The sequence below is a fragment of the Anticarsia gemmatalis genome, chromosome 12 (genome assembly GCF_050436995.1).
Source record: "Anticarsia gemmatalis isolate Benzon Research Colony breed Stoneville strain chromosome 12, ilAntGemm2 primary, whole genome shotgun sequence".
NCBI classification, from domain to species: domain Eukaryota; kingdom Metazoa; phylum Arthropoda; class Insecta; order Lepidoptera; family Erebidae; genus Anticarsia; species Anticarsia gemmatalis.
This window is the reverse complement of record NC_134756.1, coordinates 10,054,784-10,073,721: the sequence shown is the minus strand read 5'-3', so window position 1 is coordinate 10,073,721 and position 18,938 is coordinate 10,054,784. Positions and strand designations below refer to the sequence as shown.

Below are 18,938 nucleotides of genomic sequence, written 5' to 3'. Positions count from 1 at the left end.
GTAATAAAATCATTTCTCTACACAAAAAAGCTCGATATTTGGGTACCTCACGAGCTCACTGAAAGAAACCTAATGAACCGTGTACTCATTTGTGATTCTTGAAGCCAAAGACATTTTATTACAAGTTCATACATACTATAATGCGAAAAGACTTTTTCCCCGACCTAATATATGTATTATTCATAAAACTGCTGATAAATATGTCACAGTGTTTATTCAAACTTCCAACTGTACAATATTGTTTTTAATTGATGTAGATAGCGTTTTATGTGTTAGTATTAATTCATAGATGATTATGCGGTAATGTATCACGTTAATTAGGTAATTAAGCAAACGTTGCGGTCAATCAATCAAATTAACAGATAATGTGTTGCTTAGCTTTACAAACTTGTGTATTATAACTACGTTTTGTGGAAGGAGAGTATATTTAGAGGAAGAGTAGAATACAGTAGTGTTCAGAGGAAGAGTGAGAAAAACTAAACATTATTTTGTATTTTCCCCATTTAATTTCTATTATAGTATTGTTACTATAGCGGTGTAATATTGAGTCATTTTATTTCTATTTATTGTACGAGTATTCAAATGTAACAACTATTACAAATACATTTTGAATGCGCTATGCAGTGCTTTTTCTATCACTGTAAAAATACTTATTATGGATCTCCACTAAGAAATATGATGTTCATGTGATCACAGCATTCAAATATACAAATTAATTAGAATTATTATGGTTGGTCTTCTTAGCACATAAAGTAAGTAGTGTTTTCTCCCTACTAATTAAAATGAGTTTAAAAAGGGAGACACACAGACGGACTAAAACATTCCCAAGGCTAACCCATTTAAAATACGTACACTTTCCATTCCGAGCGAACAATTCGGCTAAAAGCTGTAATTATATTAGTTAGGGAAAGCCATCGTGCAAACGTGTATCCATCCTTATTACGTACATATTCGCTAATGGGTTTGGCGTGTAACAGCCCTAGATGATGCGCCTGTTTTAAAAAGTTAACACCGTGTAACCATTGTAATGTTATCTCGAAATTAAAAATGTATAAAGAGTTTTAATTTGGCTTTCATAAATGTGAATATGATAGGATAATGCGCTTTTAGTCCAATGTCGTTTGAAAAGTTTTGAGGATTGCAGAGGTGTCTTTTTATCTTTCGGTACATTGTTACTCAAACGTTAATTGTTAGCCAAAAGTTTTAGTTAGCTAAGTACGTATCTTAGATTATTATTTAGATGACATATAAGTAACATTATAACATTCTTGTTTGAAATTGCTATACATGATAGAAATATATAAATATTATATTAAGATTTACCCTTCTTCTAGCATCTTCGCATCGCCTAGCAGTAGGAGAGTAAAGGCTAGGCTTTATTCCAGTAATTAGAACTTGTTTAATTCCGTCAATGTAAAACATGAAAGTTCAATCAGGTCTCGATAAAATTTATAACAAATAGTTGATATACAACTGCAACAAAACCACTTTCATTTACCTAAGAAATAGACGAACTAATCGTATAGGTACAATAGAACGCAGTCGTCCCTGAAACAGCACAGATTAGTGCTTACGACCACTTAGGACCACACTGGCATTTATGTTGGTCATTCACTAGACGGGTTCACACAACGAACACACAAAAAGAATATAATTTATACCTTCAATCTTACTTCTTTATTCCATTCTATAAAAGGCCGTTTGTTTGGCCAACCATCTATTTAATTTAAAAAAAGTTACGTTCGAAAAATAAAAATCTAAAAAGTAAAAAAAAACAAGATTTTTCCTTAATTTATCTTCCAAGTTCAACGAGAGATAATACGGAAAATCTTTGCTATAAATATTATGACAGCTAATTTTAACGTTTCTGTGTTAAATGTTTCCGTCTTTAGGCAAAAAAGAATGTTGCTCAAGCAGCTCGAAGTCTTATGACTAGGGCACGTATTACTTTTAAAACTAGTAATGTGTCTTCAAACTCAAAGACAACACCAGTCACCAGTTGAATAGCTAGGTAACTATAGAACAAAACATTATAGATAGGTACAAAAATAATAAGGCGAAAGGACAAAATACTATCTGTTTCATCAAATGACTTGTTAACATTTTCCCACCTAGACACTTTCATAGCCTACTATTCTTATTAAATCGAGCTTCATTTCAAGGTCATTAATTTTATCCATTACTGTCCAATCTTCTGAAAACGAACTGGCCTACCGTCACAAATCTAATCTGAAAAGGCATATAGCGCTGCTCCCAATCAGTTGGGGTGACCGACAGTCCCGATTTGATTAAGGTCTATACTGATTATGTAGGATTGTTTGAAAACCCGTGTAATGCAGAGGTCAATGTCATTGTCATTTTAATCCTTGATATCAATCTTCATTCGATTATGGTTGAGTGATCAGTCCTTTTTGGCCGTAGCTGGAAAAGCGATATAAATTTAACTCTGTGTAAAGGGCTGTACTTTTATATAATAGGTTTTGTATAACGCTATCCCTTTGCAGCAACAGGACGTATTAATACGACCCCACATTAGCGCAACATGAGCAATATTAAGAAAGTACAATTATTAATTCATAATTTTAATCTTACCCATCTACGCCAAAACAAAAGACATAACAAAAACGTCACTCATAGTAACTCTAGTACAGTTTCATGCTTGGGTACTTACTTAATAAACCAGCCATCGATACTATCAAGCGTAGTAACTGCAAATCTTTAAACAAATCGAGACGGTCGTTCAGTCTATTTAAGTGCCAATTTATCGGGACACTAGTGCCTACTGATCGGCCTAACTGATTGGGAGCGAAGGCGAGACGCTACTTAGAGGCTTTTAGAAGTAACTTAACGACGTCTAGACGAAGTTATTACGTTCCAGAATCCTTTGTCGCTTTGTTCCTGTTGACTATTTGCTGTTGCTTACACTTTTTGAAAAACAACATGAAATTTCTTGAAAGTTGTAGTGAGTGAAATGTTGAAGCTGTGTCACAATACATTTCGTTAGCAATATTATTATGATCAACATTTATGCTTAGTAAATTATTATATTCGTTAGTTGTAAGTGAGCGTTCATAAATAAGGCAAGAGTTAATAAAATTAATATTCCTTTGCCGTTTCTGAAAAAAATGTGAAGTACAAGCTTTAAAGATATTAAGGGCTTTAATATTTAAAAGCAAGCACACTTAAGACGGCATCGTTAAGTTCTATAAAACTTGCAACAAAATATTAAAATCTCAAAGTGAGGCTTAAGCAAACTAAAATAACGATCGTTTTAATGTTTCCGCACCCTGTTTGCGTTCTACGAAGAAGCGCGAGTTAAAATGAATTTCTTTTTCTAAATCTTCAAACAACTTTTTCTTTAGACTTTCCTTCAAATAATAAAGTAAAATGAAAGTTCTATTTCCCCGTTATATAGAACTATGTAGTTATATACGTATACAAAATAATAAAAGGCATGCTGTAGAGTCTCTGGGGTAGTTTTATGATACAGCCGTCCAACGAAATACATTTGTATTTGGAAGAGCACTAAAATAGAAATTGCTATGACGATACGGATAGGGCCGAGGAAATGAAATGAAGTAGCAGTGTGATTGCAATTCTAGTGTATTCTTTATGATTGCCATAAATAGTGTAATGTTATGCATAATATTGGCGTTATTGGCAGAAATTAATGCACAACTTTGGATGAAAAATGCAAATACAAATAATAATGATGGTGATGAAAATCCTTGTAGATATTTAAATTTGTAAATCTACTCTAACTGGAGTTATTCCATCTCTCCAGCGACTGCCTATCTGACCTCCACAACCCAGTTACCTGGGTTATAACACGATACCCTTCGGTAAGACTGGTTGTCAGACTTTCAAGCTTCTGACTACTGTTAACGACTGTCACAGATCTTCGAAATTGACAGCCGGGACCCACAATTTAACGTGCCTTCCGAAACACGGAGGAGCTCGATATGTATAAGATGGCCACCCATCCACAGAACAACCTCGGCAAGCGTAGCTTAACCTCAGAGATCGATCCGCGCGGCTGCTGTTAACTAAGCCACGAGCTCTCCTTGTTATTCGATATAACAGCCTGCAATATTTACTATTTCGTATTTATTTTGTCATAGTGTTATTTTGTTGTTTAATGCACGGTCCTTGACATAGTCTATTACAAAGTATTCAATTTTGTTCTAGTTTAAAGTGTATTTCAAGACTCTCGTTCTGTTATTTGTAAAATCCTATTTAAGATTTTTATACTTATTGAATTTTCTTTAGAAATATTTTTTATCATAGGAGATCGTAGATCTTAATTATCTTTTTATTCAAATGACGAAATTGACACAGTTCCAAAAACAATGAAAGCACGTGCGATTTCTGGGGCTAATAAAATTATATTTAGCATCAAACATTATTGCCAAACAAACAATTTCACGGGAAAAAGATAATCTTCAAATGAATCTTAGGCCGTCTAGGTTCAGGTTAAAACTTTCTCTACATAGGTCGTTTACCAATCAACCGGTGCAGCTGGCTTAAACGTCTAAAGACTTTCGAACACTTTGCGAACAATGATTAGTTGCAGCACGCTCCGTCCGAATTTATGTTCCTAAGTATTTTCATTATTTTCCGCTCCTTTCCGTCTTTTTAATTTCAGTTTTTTACCATCAAATTCTTTTGTATAATGTTGTCGTCTCTTTAATATCAGAATTTCAACTTTTGACCCAAATACAAATAACGAGGTGTCCCGGGATATTTGGAATACTTTCCTACTTAAAACTTCTAAGCGCTGATATTCCGACGCAATTGTGAATTTCAATTTTTAAGTATGTACTCAGAGCTTTTTAGACCTTGTTTTAGTGTTCTCTCAAATTAGGGTCTGCAAGAATCTTTTAATTTGTTTTAGAAAATAATTTCAGCTCGCTAGAAATCTTGAGCATTCCTTCAAACTTCAACATTCTTGTATACGGGTGAGACCTTCGGTTGGAACAAATATTCAGCAATAATTTATTTTAGGCTGATCTTTGTGTTTGTATTTGTAAAGTATTTGTCATTTCCAAGCGAGCGACATGTAACTAAGACATCTTGAAATACTTGTTCTTCAAGAATTTCCTGTACATAACATGCTATACGGTTTTCAACTACGCTCTCTCGTCCAAATGTTTTGTTCTAACAAACACTCAAACTTTCAAGATAAATCATAATTTCTCAGCTCCTCATAAAACAGATGTTTTCTGTTATTGTTCTTTATTGTTCGAACATTTTCAAGGATTCGTTTACAATATTATTTCTTTGAAGTTTAGGATTGATTTGTAATAGCCATTTTAAATAAAAAATATACGTAATGCGTGCAAATCTTTATAAGTAAAAGGTCATACTAATTTGTAGTTACGTGATAAAATGTTATATTATTAATTATTATTCTTTATTCAGTAGTCATTATGAAATATTAATAATACACTCTTATGTCTCCTCTATCTTGTTTTTCATTTATATTGGATCAGAAGTACAAATCGATAAAAGAATCCTCTCCATAATATTTATTTATAAATTGATATCTGCTTTTTCCTTATTTGTTTACTCATATTTTTATTGTACTTACTTCTTATATTGATCACTAGCTGACCCGCGCAATTTCGCTTGCGTCACATAAGAGACATTTTCCCGTTTTTGTAATATTTTTTACTGGTACTCTGCTCCTTTTGGTCATAGCGTGATAGTATATACCCTATAACCTTCCTCGATAAATGGGCTATCTAACACTGAAATATTTTTCAAATCGGATCCTACTGATCCGATTTGAAAGATTCCCAAGATTAGCGCGTTCAAACAAACAAACAAACAAACAAACTCTTCAGCTTTATAATATTAGTATAGATTAGTGTAGATAATATTGTGTAGTTTAGTGACCATTTTTTAAGAGTTTTTGTCTACGTTAGTCATATTCAAACCAACTTAGGTCAGACAACTTAAACTAGAATATCTTCTACTAAACGTCAGCTGTCGATAAGTACCATTTGATTTGAATAAACGGGCGGGTAATAGATAACTAACTTATTCTATATTCGATCATACTTTTCTACTGCAATGTCATAAATTATATTACATTGATATAAAGAATGATCTTTAATAGTCACATATTGTACTATTATAAACTTAATGAAAGACGTTTTAAAAGAAACATCTTCTATTAGATAATGTAGAGACTGCAGCAACTTTACTTTGAAAGCTCTTAGGAAAAGTTTAACTACTAGTGGTGTCTGTGACATACTTTTTACCGCATTTGCGACATAGTGGCATGTTACTACTGACAATTTACTACAATGCAGCACAAAATAACAATGCTCCTGTCTTTAGAAGCGCAATTGTCTACAGTCAGTATTGTCGAGTATCGAGAATTTGACATTTAAATGTACTGCCAAAATAGTTCTTGCGGAGCCCGGTAGAGGCGCAATTCTCGATGACTAGCCGGCTGTCGGTAGTCGATAGTAGTAAAGAATCGAGCTATTATTGGTCGCAAACATTAGGATCTAATCGAATAGAACTTCAATTTTCAAAAGGAAATAACTTTATCTCCTAGACTAGTCAATTTCGTTCGCATCATAACATAGTAACACTAACTGCAGAATTGCCTTCATCGATCAACCGAGTGCCGTGAATTCATTTTTACGAGCTCGATCGCGCGCCAATAAAGAAACGTTCTGGAGTAGGGTACGTATGATGTATTGTAGACGCACTGGAAATTGAAACGGTATGAAAATGTACCTTTTTATAATTTACTGACTACATTTATATGATAAGGAATATGTTTTTGTTGTGTATTTTCCATATTATAATAATTGGGTTTCGTTTGATATCCACTCTAAAGCTTATTATATAATAAGCAGCTTACTTCAATTGCGTACTCAAGTTGGAAAGGCAAAGTAAATTTTGCAACGGATTTTTGAATTTATTAATGTAAACTGCTGATACGGATGCTTACTACTAAGATAACATATATTCACCTTTTGAATATTACAAGAATTTTAAAACATAAACGGTCATAACGGAACGGTAAAACCTTACTCTTCAAAATACTGGCAAGTACGAAAACTAGAAGAATATAAGAATAAGGTTATGTTCAATGGAATGTATCCCACGAAGTTTGTAACCGTTTGTCACAGTAGCTTGCACTCACGATAGCCACATTACCACTTTAATATAAGGGTATATAAGGTACTCTGTCTACCTTCCCAAGTTTCTATTTGATAGTTTTCCATGCCGTTACTTTTTACGACAAGAAAGGATACCTATTGTTCTAAGTGATTAGGTTTTAGTGTTTATTCCCTTTAAAACTAGTAATACCTAAGGTGTTTACCTGAAAAAACGTGATAATAGACATTTAAAAAGAAATTGGTGTTATCATGTTTTGGTGTTGTATCATTATTTGTTATGTTTCAAATTGTTGTGTCCGAATTTGGATTCCGATCATAGTATATTAATTATATTATTTTCGAAAGCTTCAACAGTCTCTTTCTACGTTGTTTGGTTTAAGATACATTGATGCATTGCTTCTGCGTTTTGTTTCTAAATAATAAATGTAACATAATACGGCATGACATGTATATAAACTAAATGACAAATTAAATTAGTGTTCTTCCTCTTTCTCACTAAGTTTCTTTGTAAGAATCTTCATTACTCCATGTAAAGAAATTCCGATTGCAGGATCCTTTGTGTAACTAATTTGCTGCCGAGAAGAGTCGAGATGAAAAGCTAGTTGTCTGTCTTAGATGAAAGCGAGTGCAACAAGGAAACATCAGTATGTTGAGCTTCATTCAACTAGGAGCTTAATAATAGAATTGTTATAAACACGAAATGACAAATATTTCAACAAACGATTGAGTCAATCAGCGGTGGGGCTTACGCGACATCAAATATTTTTCATTTCAAATTTGTTTTTGTATGTTTTTTCCTTGTTTAGCTTCGTGGCAATTCTGGCTTTATGCCTTACTAGCTGACCCGCGCAACTTCGCTTGCGTCACATAAGAAAGGATGCGTCATAATTTTCACAGTTTTCGTAACATTTCTCGTTGCCACTCCGCTCCTATTGGTCGTAGCGTAATGATATATAGCCTATAGCCTTCCTCATTAAATAGGCTATCTAGCACTGAAATAATTTTTCAAATCGGATCAGTAGTTCCTTAGATTAGCGCGTTCAAACAAACAAACAAACAAACTCTTCACCTTTTTAATATTATAGTATAGATTCCGCCAATACTTTAAAATATTTTATTTAATTCTGTGTGTATTAAATAAAATATTTTAAAGTTGTATTTTTTCGACTGCTAAAAAACCATCTTGAAACACATGTCCCTTTGTACGGTTAAGGATTTTGCAAAATTAAACAAACTTTTTACTGTCATGATTATTTATTATCCCACTTTATTAAGACTTTTATATGACCGTGTTTAGTGCCTGTAAGTACTTAAAAGTACCGTTACAAAATGCTGAAAAACAAAGTTGATCTCATTTAATTATACAGACTTAAAAGGTTATAATGTGTAGTTCTATAATAAAGCACTTTTACACATCAAAAAGGATTTGAGCTGTAATACCACTTACCACATTTAGACCATTTGCTTTTCAACTACAATTTATTTGAACCCAAATCATTTTGAGAAGGATTAGTTCGGACCGCGATAAAGCAAACATCTGAGTCTAAAACTGGATTCAGTAATGTTGTAATTTCACGTAACGTAGGCCAATTGTCTGTTCTATAAACAAATGGATTTACTAGGTCATGTTCGGTTCAAGTATTTATAGTTTCTCTTATTTTAATGTTTACATATAATACATTTTAATGCACTTTTATATTTGTAATTCAATTTATACGTTCTTATTAGGTTTCCTGGATTCTACTCCATCAAATGTTTCTTAGAAGCTTATTACGATAATTCAAACTCTAAAATAAAAAAATGTTTGTCTTTTTATGGTTGACAATCGGTTGTGATACACTTAAGATGGTTTTAGTAGAGTTAGTTATTAAGTACACAAATAAAATGTAGGATAGTTTTACTGTAAGTCATGGCCGCGAATGTTTTGTGTCATGCAAGCATTTATGGTTAGTATTATTGGACTTTACGAGGAAGTAAAGCCTTTGCCTACACGTAAAATCCGCAAGAAGTTATTTTTCCTCGCATCCCATTTATAATTGTTTTATATAAAAATTAAATCTCACAATGCTTATAATTATTTATATTCCAATATTTATATCCTTATGGTTTTTATGGAAATATATTTTATAATATTAAGGGAAAATTTAAGAGGATAAGAGGTATTAAAATATTTTGACTTTCGACGCTCTACTCGCATGTAAGTACATCTTACTTCATGTCTTTTACTATCTACGTGCTAAATTTTATCAAAATCGAATAGCGTAACAATAGAAAAAAATAAACTTTTAAATACATACATAAAATCACGCCTTTTCTCATAGAGGTAGTCGGAGACCAAATAACGCCATTTGGTGCAGACTTTCAAACTAATAATATAATATGGAAGTATAAATGTACTAAAATTTGCCCCACGGTTGCCACATCTCATGCAATAAGAGGCGTTATGCAGACACCTGGTACATCCGTGTTCCCAAAAATCTTACGTACCATCGACACTCAATACGTCAGCCAGGAAATTGGATCCCAGTCCAATAAACAGCTCCAACTCGATGCAATAGTTCGTTTCGGCGAAATGTCAAGTGTTTAGCTACATTGTTATGATTTAACTATCTTTGTAAAGTTAACTTAGACGTTACTGTAGACTGTAGATACAATATAATGTGGCGTAAGGGAAGTTCATAACCTTTACAGACCGGTTTTAATGTCTCTGTAAACCCCTATGGTATAAAGAAGTGATTTTTTGTATGTGATTCTTATCAAAACACCGCTAAATTTCCTACACGAAATGTGAGAATTTCTCTGATTACTTCTCGGCTTGCCTCCATAATCCACATTCTCGTCGTCGTTCACTCTCCTATCAAGTCAGTTCCTTTATACTAAAAGCAAACACAACATTACTTTTTCTCACCACTAGAGATTACCTAACCGAGTTGTCTTCAGAATTACAGAAATAGTCTTGGGACAGGAACACAACAGTTGTATGCTCAGGATAATAGAGTTTCAGTTGAAATGGATTTCTGTGACGAACCGAATTACACGTTTGAAGTTGCGAGCAAATCTAGTAAACAAGCTGTAAACCTACATTGTTGTTACATTTCGTGAACTAGATTAGTACTTGTGTTTGTTGACTTGTGTTATTTGAATGAATTATTTCGGATAGGCAGAAACTATAATTAACCTCACTTATTCTCGAAAAGGCTTGTATAAAAAAAGTTGTGATTATTATTTAGGGTTTAGTTTACTTTAAAATGTCTGAGATAAGAGAGATATAATGTGTCATAGCCTCTTGATAAAACGTTGGATCTACACCCATTTCATTACATACTTTAACATTAAACTTTACATAAAAGCGGAATAATTTTCAATTGCCGATGGTGTTGACTCTATCTTTCGATAATATAGAGTGAAAGACACCTTAAGATATCAATTCAGTGACGAAATTGAATTCTATAAAATGTTAGACACCGTGTAACATAATTCTTTCCGTTCAAAAGTTACTGCAGTCTGGAGTAATAAACGGTGGACGACAAACGACTATCATCGCACTGTCACAAGGCCATTTATTTATTGTTGCGAAATTGTCTTTAATCCGTTATATAATCCTTTATTTGTATATATAGTGTAAATTTAGTTAATTGTTGTTGTACATTCAAAATATATTATTATTGTAAAATTCACCTTAGTAATTGCCATTAAACTTTTATCCGTGAAGAATAAAATTTGAAATACTAATATTTTGTTCTACACTCAGATCGTCCTTTGACAATGAAATAACAAATCCCATTTCTACGAAGCATTTGTAACGGATACTAAATCATTAAAAAAAGATTCGTTGTTTAGTTAAACTCAAATTGTTATCATTACTCTTTGAAACCAAATATTTAGTTAAAATGTTCTGTTCCGTAGTCAGTTCGTGTTCATTTGTGTTGCAATTATGCGAAGCGAGCTAGTTCGTCTGTATGCAGCCGTTCGTACAAACATGGACTGTAACAGTGATGCCGCGGTCCAGAATATTCAAGTTAATATCGTGTTTTTATATGTTTGACCGGCGAGAATTGGCTTTTGTGATGCAGTGTGGTTAAAGATGGAGTCATGCCTGTTATACCTTCTCATAGTTAAGTTTAGTTTTTTTTCTGTAACTAGGTGCACTGTTTTCATTTAACCGGAAACCTAGTTAAACCTCCGGTTATTACAGTAAGTTATAAATTATTTTATGTTAGACCGGGATTGACGGGAACATGCATTAACTTGACATTAATTCTCCGATGACCGCGATCTTACGTTCGATAATGAAGAATATATAAATCGTCCTAATAGTATTTTGTAAGCCTTGAGACTTGAATCTTGAATGAAACCTGAGAACACTATACCGGTAGTTACATTTACGTTATCTCCTAAACCTCCGAAAGAAGAGCAATTTAAGTCAATTTTCGTTGCTCATACACAGTTTGTGTATTTATTGGATAGTACGAGGAAATCAGAAATGGGAGCAATTTCTAGCAAACTGTCTTTGACAACATTTGTAATTATTTTTTCATGTAAAAATAATTGGTGTATGTATCCGTCTCATATTTTGATTTATTTTCTCTATATAATTCTATCTAGCTAGATGGATATAATGAGATGAAAAAATAAGTATTCTTATTTACAAACACTCGTAACTTTTTTGCAATAATTTATTTAAGAGAACGGTAGGTAGAGTACTGCTTACATTATTCAAACATGATTAATAAACTTGTATTAAATTAGAATAAAAGGAAGAAACAAATTAAACCCATTCATTCCCACTGTTGGGCAAGCGTCTTCACCCGGAATGAGAGAGGGGGTACTGTGTAATATTAAATTAAACTTAAATAAAATTGACTTTTTATATGATCACTAGTATCTCTTTCAGTACCTACTTCTTGCACTCAGATAAAAAATGCACAATTACAATAACACTAGAAGCTTTCAGAATCAATAAGTACTTAGCAATGAGTTTTTTATTACAATTATTACGTATTGTTTATGATTTGATAAGAATCCGTTGCCATTTACCGTAGAAAGTAAACTCGACAGATACTGAGAAACGATAGAAACAGTAATTAACATTTAACCCAACCGGGCGATTGAACCGGATTCCTAGATTATGAAAATGAAAACTAACTAACTAGAACTTATTTAGTTTTATACTGTGACTTATATTCATTCCACGGTAAATGATACGTGGGTTCAGGAACTTTGGCGTAGACTGGACATCCAATAAAACCTAAAATACTAACATCCTAAGTAATTAGCAACCTTAAGGCTGTATATTCGGTACTTTTACTATAATACCCACTTATTTGTGTGATAGATCTAATATTTTTTTTCAAAGAATATCTTTCGAGGATTCACACACAGTCAAAAGCACTCTGCCCGACTCGAGAATCGAACACAAAATTTCACTATTCGCTTACACTATCGCATAGACCACAAAGGAAGTCAGAGCGGTATATTGATTCAAATCATAACAACAGCTTGTTATCAAACATTGTACAATGCCCTGTCAAAATGTATTTATCAATATTGTTTGTAAACCCTACATTATAATCGCATCGTTCTAATACATGTATTGTAAGATAACTCTATTATGATTGGAACTATGACATATGTTGTATCAGTTCGGCTGTGACTCTCGGGATGTACGCATCTTAATTTGTTTGCGCAACTTTGTATTTCCTTTCGGAAGGAAGAGTGGCTTGTTGACCTGTGCTTTGGTTTGAAAGTGTTTTGTTTTTTAATTAAAGGTGAGTCTGAATATTGTTGAGATAAGGGCAGGGTATTTTTTAGGTCAAATATTAACACTTATCTTTGTCAAAGTAAGCTATTGACAAACTTTTTTCAAAACTTTTTAAGCTGTGTTAGCAGGAAGGTAATTATTTCGGACGGATTGAATTAATCTCAACTAATTTATTCGAACGTTACTTACCCCCAGTTTCTGAGGTCCATTTAGCGGTTAGTTTATCTATTCAATAGCTTTAAGCTCATATAAAAAAAAAAAAACTATTTGAATTGATAAACTACCGCAAAATGTGCTTCAGAAACCGGACATTAATCATATACAAATGATAGTTCAGCAATCAGTTAATAGGTATCTATCAAAATTTCTATGTTATCGGGTTGCACGTTTAATAACAATTTTAATATGTATGTAATACGGCACTGTTACCAACTTGAGATCACGGTGTTACTTTGTCGGTAATGTAAACAAAAGTAGCTCATGTTACCGATAAGCGACACACGAATAATTAATATTGACGATATTAATGGCATAGATTAGCACTAGTTTGAATATTAAGAACATTTAAGACAATTAAAATTATTTAGCACTAAAGATTCTATTGTCAACAACTTAACTTGAGGAATAATTATAACATTTTGGCAAATGTCTCTACAAGTTATGAGAAAATCTAAATAACTGCTGAAATACCGTAAATTGTACCGCTTTTTTCAAGTGTTCATACTAAACAGTTTCGATGATGATTACTTTAAAATGAACTCAAAATTTGTTTCCCCAGCACACTAGCTAGAGCACTGATCAGTTTAACATACACAAAATTTCACGATAGTCTGTTGTTGATATCTACAAAACTAAGATAAAGTAGTTGAAACTTAAATTGTACGGCACTTTTAAATTCGGAAATGCTTTTCTTCTGGTCCAGAGATACCATGGAATAATACAAACGATAACTTAATAATTTAATATTCACACAGCACGAACTAATCCGGCTGCTATTAACAGAGGATATAGCTACGAATTCAAATGTATTCAAATTGATTCATTATTCAAGCATGCCCTAAAGCCAGTAGACTAGTAGACTACTTACCGATCGATATTGCAAATGTGCATCCCCTGAACATTCTAATCTTTGGATGTCTGTGTTATTGAGAATTATTTCGAAGACGATACAAATCCGTATAGACTTCTAGACGCTTGAAACGTTGAAGCTTTACATACGTTCATTCAGTGGAATTTGCGCTGTTTCCTCTATGTGTGTTAAAATTGGTTAGTCTGTATAAAATCGTTGTGAAGGGTAAAATCCAAGTCCTATATAATATGCCTACCTATGTAAAAGATAATTGCCTAACTAATAGTTCCGTAGCTGGTTGAAATAATGTTCATTAAAAATTGCTTAAAACCACCACCTCTTTGATTGATTAGATTCATTAATCATCATTATCTAAAATGGGAAACTTAGATCAAAGTTTTGTTAATAACGATTTTCACCTAGTTTGGTTTCAGCTGAGGTATAGCTAATGAGGTAAACATAATTATTGAACATTTTAGTACTTTAAATAGCATCACATTGATGTCTAGAACTAAGTATCAAATACAATGACTTATTGGTACAAACTATTCCCCAAACACACGTGCTAATATCTATAATTTAGTAAATCAGATTCATCAAAATTCAGTCACATCTCCCGATGGTATTGGACATTAATTAATTACATATACGGTACACTGTAGTGCACATTTAGGCACATCATGTCTTAATATACTCGTATTGGTTAGACGTGATTGGATTGGCTGACAGACTACACTAAATTGACAAGTAAATGTAATTAGAAGCACAACAGTGTATGCTCTATACTGTATTGTGCACGTATGTGTAAGAAAATGGAGAAACCGTGTACCGCTTGTTGCTTTTATTATAACGTAAACTGACTTTGATATTTTGAAGCTATTGTTCAGTTAACTAACAGTTTTCAAAGTTTTGAAAACACCTTTGTCTTAGATAAAAGTTAAGGAAAATATGAGGTTGTTTAATATGATTCTTATAGAAAACTCTCTCTCTCTCATTTCAGGATATTATCTCATTAGGATAACAGAAGCGCAGTTCTGTCAAGATCAGAGTCAGAGTCAGGTCTACCGAATAACAAAAGTTTTACACTTAAAATGTAATGCAAGAATAGTTCCTACCGCGCCCGCTAGAGGCGCTGATCAGATCTTCATACAACGTTTTTCGATAGCTGATAAAGGCAGATAATTGCGCTACAGTTCAGAAAATTTCTCAGAATATATCAACACAGCTTAGGTGTAAGCCATTTCTTGTATAGAAAGGTATATCCTGGCTTTGACGTTATATATATTATGCAAGTGACGATTAATTTCCAATACATATTACACTACAACTTAGAATATGATAATGTCATGTAATCTCGATGTATTAAGCTGCATCAAATCCGTGGCTAAATTGAATATGGTATGAACATAAACAGAGTAATACGATCTCAAATGATAATCCCTGCATTCTCTTGACTCAATAACTGTAATTTCACAGTTTAAAATATGTTTTGACGAAATTAGATAGTGCTAACATTATGTAACACAATATTACTGAAGTTACAAGATAAAGATTTCTTTCATAAGATGTGATATAATTTGCTGATGAGTTAGTTTTCAAAATTATGCCATTATAACCCGAGAAACATAAATATTATGTTATATACCACAGATCTTAAGAAATCTTCCGAAAAAAAATAAAGATACTTAAAAGAAAAACATAGGTATTATATGTATTAAGTTAAAAACCGACTTCAACGTTACCATATCGTCTATGTATTTAAAGTTACGAATGTTTTAAGGATAAAACCAAAATAACTGATCAGATTGGAACAAAATATAGATGAGACCACACGAGTGTACGTACTGTCAACCAATAAAGACATTGAATTAAATTCTTTAGAGCTTACCGCCTTATTTTTCGTACGCAAATAAGGTACAAGTTACTATGTCGAAAAATCAATAACACCATATAAAACCGCCCATTTAAATTAGTCCGAAACCGGACTATAACATTATTTATCTATTCTACTTTAAATTTTATTTCACAAATCCTATAAAGGCATATCATAAATATATCGTCCATTAAAGCTCTTGCCCACGCGTACAATGTTCGCGGCGGATCCATAAAATACTGTTTACGCTAATCGATATTTTAGACAAACCGTTCATCAGTTTTAAATATCGAGGCTGATGAACTGAGCATTTGCACTTTCTTATATTATGTAGGTCTGTTTTGTTTATGTTTTTTATATGCAGGTAAAATGCGTGTTTGGTGCATTGACCTTAGTTGTAATTAGGTTTTCTAAGTTGCGTAATATTTTGTATACGATATTAATATACTCACAAAGGTATAATGAATTCTCTTCTTTCGGTTACTTAGCTTTTAGACTAATTTCTTGAGTGGAAGTTAAGCTGTCTAACCTTGTACGGGTGTTCACAATATTGATATGAGTTAAGTTATCAATGACTATTGTTACACTAGATTAACTTGAATTGTGTAAAACTTATAACAACACAAAACTGTGCTGCCCGGAGATTAAAACAACTATGCAAATAAGAGTAAATGTTAAATAAGAGTAAAATTCAAAGGTAAGGACAGTAGGTACTAACATTCCTTATATCAAATCAAAATCTACATCAATAGACTGAAAGCTGACCACAAACCACTAAGGGAAATGTCTGGGAAGTTGACCAAACTCATTCTGAATAATAGTACAATTAAATGGGTACTATACATTTACGTCAACCCTTAGTCTGGCGGGTGGAAAGTTCATGATTTGATTGGTGAATTATTTTATTTAGTTAGTATCGAAAACACTAAACTTTCTGTGACCCGGGTGAAATGTTGCTAGATTTTTTTCAACAATCGACTATCGACTACTATCTTCTTTTACAAGTATTTGAAATCGTCATAGTATTTAAGCTACCACCGTTTCCAGACAGTTGCTGCTAGTGAGAAGAAGCGGCAAAAAACTTACGGCTTGCTCTTTTTAAATGCCATGCTCTTGTTTCCTCTATTGTGGATTTTTACGGTTTTGATTTCCAAGTTGAACGAGCTCCGGAGTTATTCTGGTAATGGGTTCATAGTAGCTTATTTGTCAATAAATTCAACCCCTATAATACACAGAACTAACGTTCAACTTAAAAACTACATCTTGTATAAAGCATGAATTCTAATCTGAAATTATATTAGTTGCGCTTAATCGTACCACTTATACACAAGCCACAATGATATTTAACCTTGAACATAATTTTTACAGTTAGATATTTAGGATGTCTAATGTATCTAATTGTCGTTAATTGTCATGTGAATTTTGTCAACCCACACTTAACTAGTGTTGCAGGCCTTCAATCCTACGTGCTAATAAATTTTACTTTATTGTGTTCACGCCTTAACTTTCAGTTTTGCTTACGAAAGGTTTTTGCTAGAAAAAACCTCTTTTATACATATGTTACGCAGTTATAAATGTTATTGGGAAACTAGAAAAATGAAGACTTGAAACTTTGAATTAGTAATTATGTTAATTGAATGAGTTGAATATGGTATCCTTTTAGACGATTCTAAAGTAATGAATTGAATACTTTTACATTTATTACATCGCAATTGTCTACCTAATATAATAAGGTACTTTTGATCATGCAGCATGCATACAACTATACTAAAACTACTGTTATCGAAAGAAGCTTTAACACTCACAAAATAAAAAAGAAATATCTTAAGTTAGCTAGACAAGATTAATTTGTATAATACTTCTATATTAGCAGTATTAATCAATAGCGACCAGTCTAGATGCGTAGGCAGCAACCGTATCAACATAGCCTCGAAATAGTTGCCTAACAGCCGTTTAGTTCGCACTATGTTGTAAGATTATCCTGTTAACAAGTGAAGTAAAACTAGACCAAAAATATTTTTTTTAAATGCAAACTTTCAAACACAATATAATATATTATTCTTACGAGTACAGGCTGCTTTTGTGGCGCCTGTAGTAGTGTTCCGACTGCTAACCACGAGGTTCCGAGTCCAATTCCCTAGTCCAATAGGTTCGCACTATTACATGGGGCGAACATTGGTAATGGCGAGACGCGGGTACATTTCATACACATTTGCGTAAAATAGACGAGATATAATGTATCTATATTCTTAAACAATTATTAATAGATCACATCAAATATTTGTACAGTTCCGTTGATAATATATTCGGACATGAACATTTACTATCGATAGCTTGTGGACTACTAATATCTTTATATCATTCAATTAGAGTTTTTCATAGGATTTAATAACGTTACCCAGATTTTTCTGCTTCCTCATCATTGGACCGACTGCTTTCCAGATATTCACTTTTTGCAGAATAAAAAGATTTATGGTCATCTCACTCACACATTAACCATTTCAAAGCAATGCTCGGCCAACACCGCGCTGTCCAAATGCGGGCTGACGGACATAGAAGCACAATAAATAAAATTACAAACAAAATGCATTGTCCCGCATCACGCTGTATATCCACTAACCCATTTAACCCTTAGAATGCGAGCACCATTTATTATCATATCTAAGCATACATTAAATTCACACCATCAATCACTTTGTACGTTGAAATGAGAAGAACCGCGTCAAAAATGTTTGAACAACCCAAATAACGTTCTTTACAAGTGTTTCGTAATGAATGAATCGAGTTTGCTCTTTGAATTGTTATTTTTACAAGTTTTATAGAAAAATAGGAACGTATGTATACTTTTTATTACCAGTGTTGGAAAATTCGTTATATATAATTTAGGGATAATAATAAGTTGATATTGACGATGGATGTTTTTAATTAGTCAATGGGAAAGCATTATCTCTTAGTTACGAAAAATACTTTTATCATGGACAAAAATATAGGTAGGAGGTAATGAAAATAAATCTGGTTTTTTTGGGTATTCTATCGAGGAAAAAAGAAATTCATTATAATAAATACAATATAAATACTGATTTTTATAAATAA

At 32.7% G+C, this 18,938-nt stretch overlaps 1 protein-coding gene across 2 annotated transcripts in view; it reads left to right on the top strand.

The window, feature by feature from the left end:
• LOC142977199 (uncharacterized) overlaps positions 1-18,938 on the top strand; it is an 82,962-nt gene that overhangs the window by 57,339 nt on the left and 6,685 nt on the right. Inside the window, exon 1 of one of the 2 annotated variants that reach the window (XM_076120954.1) lies at positions 12,782-12,910. The exons of the other annotated variant lie outside the window; for it this stretch is intronic. The gene's annotated coding sequence lies outside the window, so the exon portion shown is untranslated. Of the gene's footprint in view, positions 1-12,781; positions 12,911-18,938 lie in introns of those variants that run through there. 2 annotated transcript variants of the gene reach the window in all.